The 5,191-nt window shown below is 49.7% G+C and overlaps 1 pseudogene; it reads left to right on the forward strand.

Moving 5' to 3' along the window:
* The first annotated feature begins 2,486 nt into the window (after nt 1-2,486).
* LOC123184972 (B3 domain-containing protein Os06g0194400-like) lies at nt 2,487-3,810 on the forward strand (annotated as a pseudogene).
* The last annotated feature ends 1,381 nt before the right edge of the window (nt 3,811-5,191 follow it).

Here is a 5,191-nt window from a genome sequence, read left to right on the forward strand (position 1 = left end):
CAACCTTAGACGCATAGTTCGGGACCCCCTATCCGAGATCTGCCGGTTTTGACACCGACATCGTGCACGGCCGAGCTCGGCCATGGCCATGGCCGCCGAGCTCAAGATCGAGTGGACGACGCTACTTTTGCAACAACGTGCCAAGTCAACACCATTTACGAGCAAAACCCCCTTTAATCATCTCCAAACCCATCGAGGGCCACATTTATCCGGTTTCACAGAGTTTAGGGGGAAATAATCCAATTTTAGAGTTTAGGGGGATATTGATCCATCAAGTAGGATTTGAGGGGGGGGGGAACTATACTTTCAGTGATAGGCGATGGCGCACCGGCCGAAAATTTTGGCCTGTCGCATCCCGTGCGTTCGCTCCGCTAGCTGCGAACCATCAGATCAAGAGTGCTTTGTCCCCCACATCCGCATCCGAACCCGCACGAGATAAAAAAAGGAAAAAAAAAGAGGAAAGGATGCGGCTCAGATCGCCGAAATCCATCGCATCGCTGACCCCGCCTGCGCAGCCGCCGGAGTCCCGCTCGCCGCCTCATCGTCGACGGGTTCGTTCCAGCAAAAACAACGTCGCATTCAAGCATCATCAAGTTCACTGTTGCAGCAGGTCGTAGTGGTCGACCGTCGTGTGACATCGCGATCCACCACCATGAGTTCACCGGTCCCAACACCCTACGATGCCGGTTCCAGCAAAAACAGAGAGGTGGTCTAGGAAAAAAACACAAAGAGCAGGCGTCGCCAGTTTGAAACAAAAAAACTTGATTCCAGCAAAGAATTATGTGCTTCCAGCAAAAAAACAATGTTATGATCCAGCAAAAAACTGAACATGGTTCCAACAAAATTTTGACACGGTTCCAGCAAAAATTGAAAAGGTTTCCAGCAAAATTGAAATGCCAGTGCAGCAAAAAATCATGCCGTCCACCGCCGTCCCAGGGCCATCCTCGTCGGTTGTAGCAAAGTCAAATGCTAGATCCAGCAAAAATAAGAAGTGGTTCCAGCCAAAATTTGATGTCGCAAAAATCATACGGCGACGACACCTCCATCCTCTCAATTTGCAGCAACACCGAAAGCTGGTTCGAGCAAAAATTAAAAGTGGTTCCAGCAAAAAAATGGATGCAGTAAAAAAAATCATGGCGGACACAACCATCGCCGACCACCACCAACCCTCGCCGGTTGAAGCAAATCCTCCGGCCGGTTACAGCGCTGCACCTCATCGGTTGCAGCACGCCCCCCTCGCGTCGCCGCCGGTCCCAGCATTTGTCGTGTTGGACACAACTGCCTCCGCCGCGGACCGGCCGCTCCACTGCCGGTGAGCTGCCGCTCGTAGTAGTGCGCGACGCCATAGCCTCGTAGCAGCCTGCAGCGCGTCCCGTCGTCGATTGACCGTTGTGCGGCCTGCCCCGCAGGACGAGCATCAGGCTCGTCGTCGCCACGCAACCCCGCCACACAGCACGGGAAATCAGCGAGCTCGTGCACGCCCCCTGTATGGGTGCTCACGCGTAGTCGGATGTGGGGATGAGGCCGCAGGGCACGCGAGATCGAGGGATGCCATGGCAGAGCGACGAAGAAAAAATGAGATATGAAGGCGAAGATTGGCCCTGTTTGGTTCATAAGTCCTAGGACTTTTTTTAGTCCCAACTTATAAGTCCCAAGTCCCTAAAAAGACCCTGCCTGTTTGGTTCCTGGGACTTATAAGTCTCTATAAGACCATATTACAACTATAAGTCCCTATAAGTCCCTCCTTGAGAGTCTTATTGCATAAGTCCCAAATGCCCACTTTAACTCCCTATAAGTCCCTCCTGTTTGGTTTAGATGGGACTTATAGGGACTTATTTAAGTCCCTAGACCAATAAGTCTCTGGAAACAAACACCCTTAAGGCCCTGTTTGGTTAATAAGTCCTAGGATTTTTTTTTAGTCCCAACTTATAAGTCCCAAGTCTCTAAAAAGTCCCTACTTGTTTGGTTTCTGGGACTTATAAGTCCCTATAAGACCATATTACAACTATAAGTCCCTCCTTGAGAGTCTTATTTCATAAGTCCCAAATACCCACTTTAAGTCCCTATAAGTCCCTCCTGTTTGGTTTAGATGGGACTTATAGTGACTTTTTTAAGTTCCTAAACTAATAAGTCCCTGGAAACAAACACCTCAACTCACATGCTCAGTCCTGAAAGAGATAAGGCAGGAAAGAGGGAAAGCGGTGGTTGGCCCCACAAGACGCGTGTGTGGTGGGAGGCGACCGGTGCAACGTTTCGGCCGGTGCGCCGGGTCTAAAGGTTTACCTTCCTCCTGTAGTTTTGGGCAAGGGAAGGAGACGGCCCAAGCTCGGCCTGCCACAGTTCCGCGGCATAAATTTCACAACGACCTTCTCTTCCTTCTTTGTTTATAAAATTTGAACGGCGCCGCCCTCCCCAAATCGCCCCGTTTCCCCACCAATTCCCCACCCCACCTCGCTCCCCCAAGGTCGGCAGCCGGAGCGAGCGCGATGGCTGAACCCAACTCGTACGAGGAGCAGCGCAGGAGGCAGGTGGAGGAGACAAGCGGAAGCTGGAGGAGCTGCGCCTGCACCGCCTCTCCGTCGCCGTCCGCGAGGCCGCCGTCAAGCCGAAGCCGGTCAGTTCAAGCCCATGCCTCCTTCCTGGCAAAAGGTCTCGCCTTTCTCCGCTTCGCTGTCTGGTTCCTTACCCCGTCCGACTTTCTTGGTGCCGCAGACCAAGCTGCCGAGGCGGTGTCGCGACGCCCCGACTCGGCGGTCCGGCAGGGTCGCCGGTCTGCCCGAGCAACCCGATTACCGCGACAGGAAAATCAGGTACACCCATGCCTCACCCAAACTGTTCTTTCCATCGATTTTTTATGCATAGGAATAGGAAGCACTACTTACTACTCCATTACTTGGTTGTCTTTCAGGGGAGGGGCATATGTCCAAAGAAGGCAATTGCCACCCGATGATGTGTACGCCACCGACGAAGCGAGCGCCTACGCCCTCACCAAGGCTGAAGAGCTCAAGAGCCAGCTGTGCTCCGACCACCCTTCCTTCGTGAAGCCCATTTGCTATAAAACTGCCACAGCTAGCTGCCTGGTAAAGCAAGATGACTACCATTGACAATGCATTGTGTCCATCCCATCTGTATGGTAGTGTCTTACTGGACGGTAATTTGATTTGGTCGAATATCTTGCAGCGCATACCTCAGCTATTCAAAGGGTGGTATCTCCCGTGGTGTAATGAGATGATTTATCTGGTGGATGAACAAGATGTTGAGTTTCATTTGCCTTACCATGCGCTAAGTGGTTCCATCGGCACTGGGTGGAAAATGTTTGCCATCGGCCACAACCTAGCTGACGGTGATTGCTTGGTGTTCCAGCAAGTTCAGAAAACAAAGTTCAAGGTGAGACTCTTGAAGTTATTCTAGAGCCCTATTGGGAACTCGGGATATCCTTTAAAACCACATGTGGTCAGAGTTAACGAGTCATTTCTTATGGATTTTCTGTGCAACTCGTTGCATCATAATTGAGAATTATGATTCTATAGCTTCTAAAATTTTGCTTGGTGAGTTAATGGTGTTATCCACATGAATGTTCAAGTGTTTAAATTCAATGTTATTGTGCAGCCAAACAATGATGTCATGTTGACCGAGTTTCCCACATCACGAAACAAGAATTGCAAATGAACAAAAAGGGATCGTTAAGACATAATGATAGGGATGATCCATGTATGTTGATGTAACTATGACTAACTATGCAACCTGTATTATGTAATGCATGTCTACATAATTAGAGCAAGTTCCTACTACGAAAAGGACCACTGTTGACGCCTTTAGCTTCAACTATTGCGACCACAACAGGTAAGTTGATCTTACCATCATCTGCATTGGTTCACAATAATTCAAGTGTTAAAAAGATATAATTCATTTTTTCGTGCTATGTAACCATTTCCTTTTGCTATGATGCTTCGTGCCCCAGCATTAATGATTCTTTTCTCCATTTGAATTCCAAGATGTTCTTGAACAGTTTTCACCTTTACAGTTTACCATACAATAGTCTTGAAGAGAAAATTCTGACTTATCAGTTTTTTTATCCCTAGATGCTCCTTGTTTTGCTGCCGTGCACGATAGTTAAACCATGATGAGTTAAACATCATGTTGAAATTCCGCAAAAATAAAATCATGTCGAAGGTTAAACAGTCAATTTCTATAAAAGAATTAACTATACTCTATGAATCATTACTTCCAAACTTATTCCCCTTCAATGTAGCCATGTTAAGCTGTTCAGTACCCCGCCATCAACCAGCACCTGTGCACAGCAGTATATTTGGCCTGATTTGATATCATGTTTCGATTCCCATAAAAATTATAGTGTCCATCTTTTTTTCCTTATAAATTGTGTAGACTAATAGATGTAGAATTGAATCAAATTAGTTGCTTCACCTTAGCCTTTATACTATCTAACTAATTGATTTGCTCAGTGCCTTGCAGGATGGAAATATATGACTGGAGCGAAGATCAATGGGAGCTTTGCTGTCCTGAAGTTTAATATATTAACATGGAATGAAGAATGGTAGTGGAAACAAAGTATTTCATTTGATTGGGTCTGTTAGATGTATATAGTCCATTGTGTACATCCCCATTGTATAAGGGGCTTTTCTGCACTTTACCACATCTGTATATGTACTGGCCATTGGCCCTCAGTAAAGCTAAGTTGCTCATTCCTAACATGGTATCAGATGCTTAGGTTCCCCTTGCTCCCCCGCACGCTGCAACTCCGTGCTCCTCTGCTCGATTCTGGCCACCGCCGTCGCTCTCATCCCGTTCGGATCCGCCGCTCCGGCTGTCCCGTTCGGCCTCGTCTCCCCCGTCTGGCGCATCTTGGCCCGCGCCAAGGGAGCGCTTCTCCATCCCCCGAGTGAGCACGCTCCTGTCGGCCGGCCGCGGGAGCGCCTCCTCTGCTCGATCCCGCCTCGGGAGCGCCTCCTCTGCTCGATCCCGTCCGGGTCGGGCGCTCCTCTTCCCCTCGCGCAGTGCCCGCGCGCTCCTCGTCCTCTCGCTCCGGGCCGCGACCGTGCTGGGCCGCGTGCTCCTCCTCCTCTCAAGCCAGACTGCGCGTTCCCTGTCCGTCTGCCTGCGCTGCTCGCCTGGCTGCATCGGGGAGTCTCTGTCTCTCGCGCTTCCTGCCCGCGGCCGCTATCTGTGGCCT

The sequence above is a fragment of the Triticum aestivum genome, chromosome 2A (assembly GCF_018294505.1).
Source record: "Triticum aestivum cultivar Chinese Spring chromosome 2A, IWGSC CS RefSeq v2.1, whole genome shotgun sequence".
NCBI lineage: Eukaryota > Viridiplantae > Streptophyta > Magnoliopsida > Poales > Poaceae > Triticum > Triticum aestivum.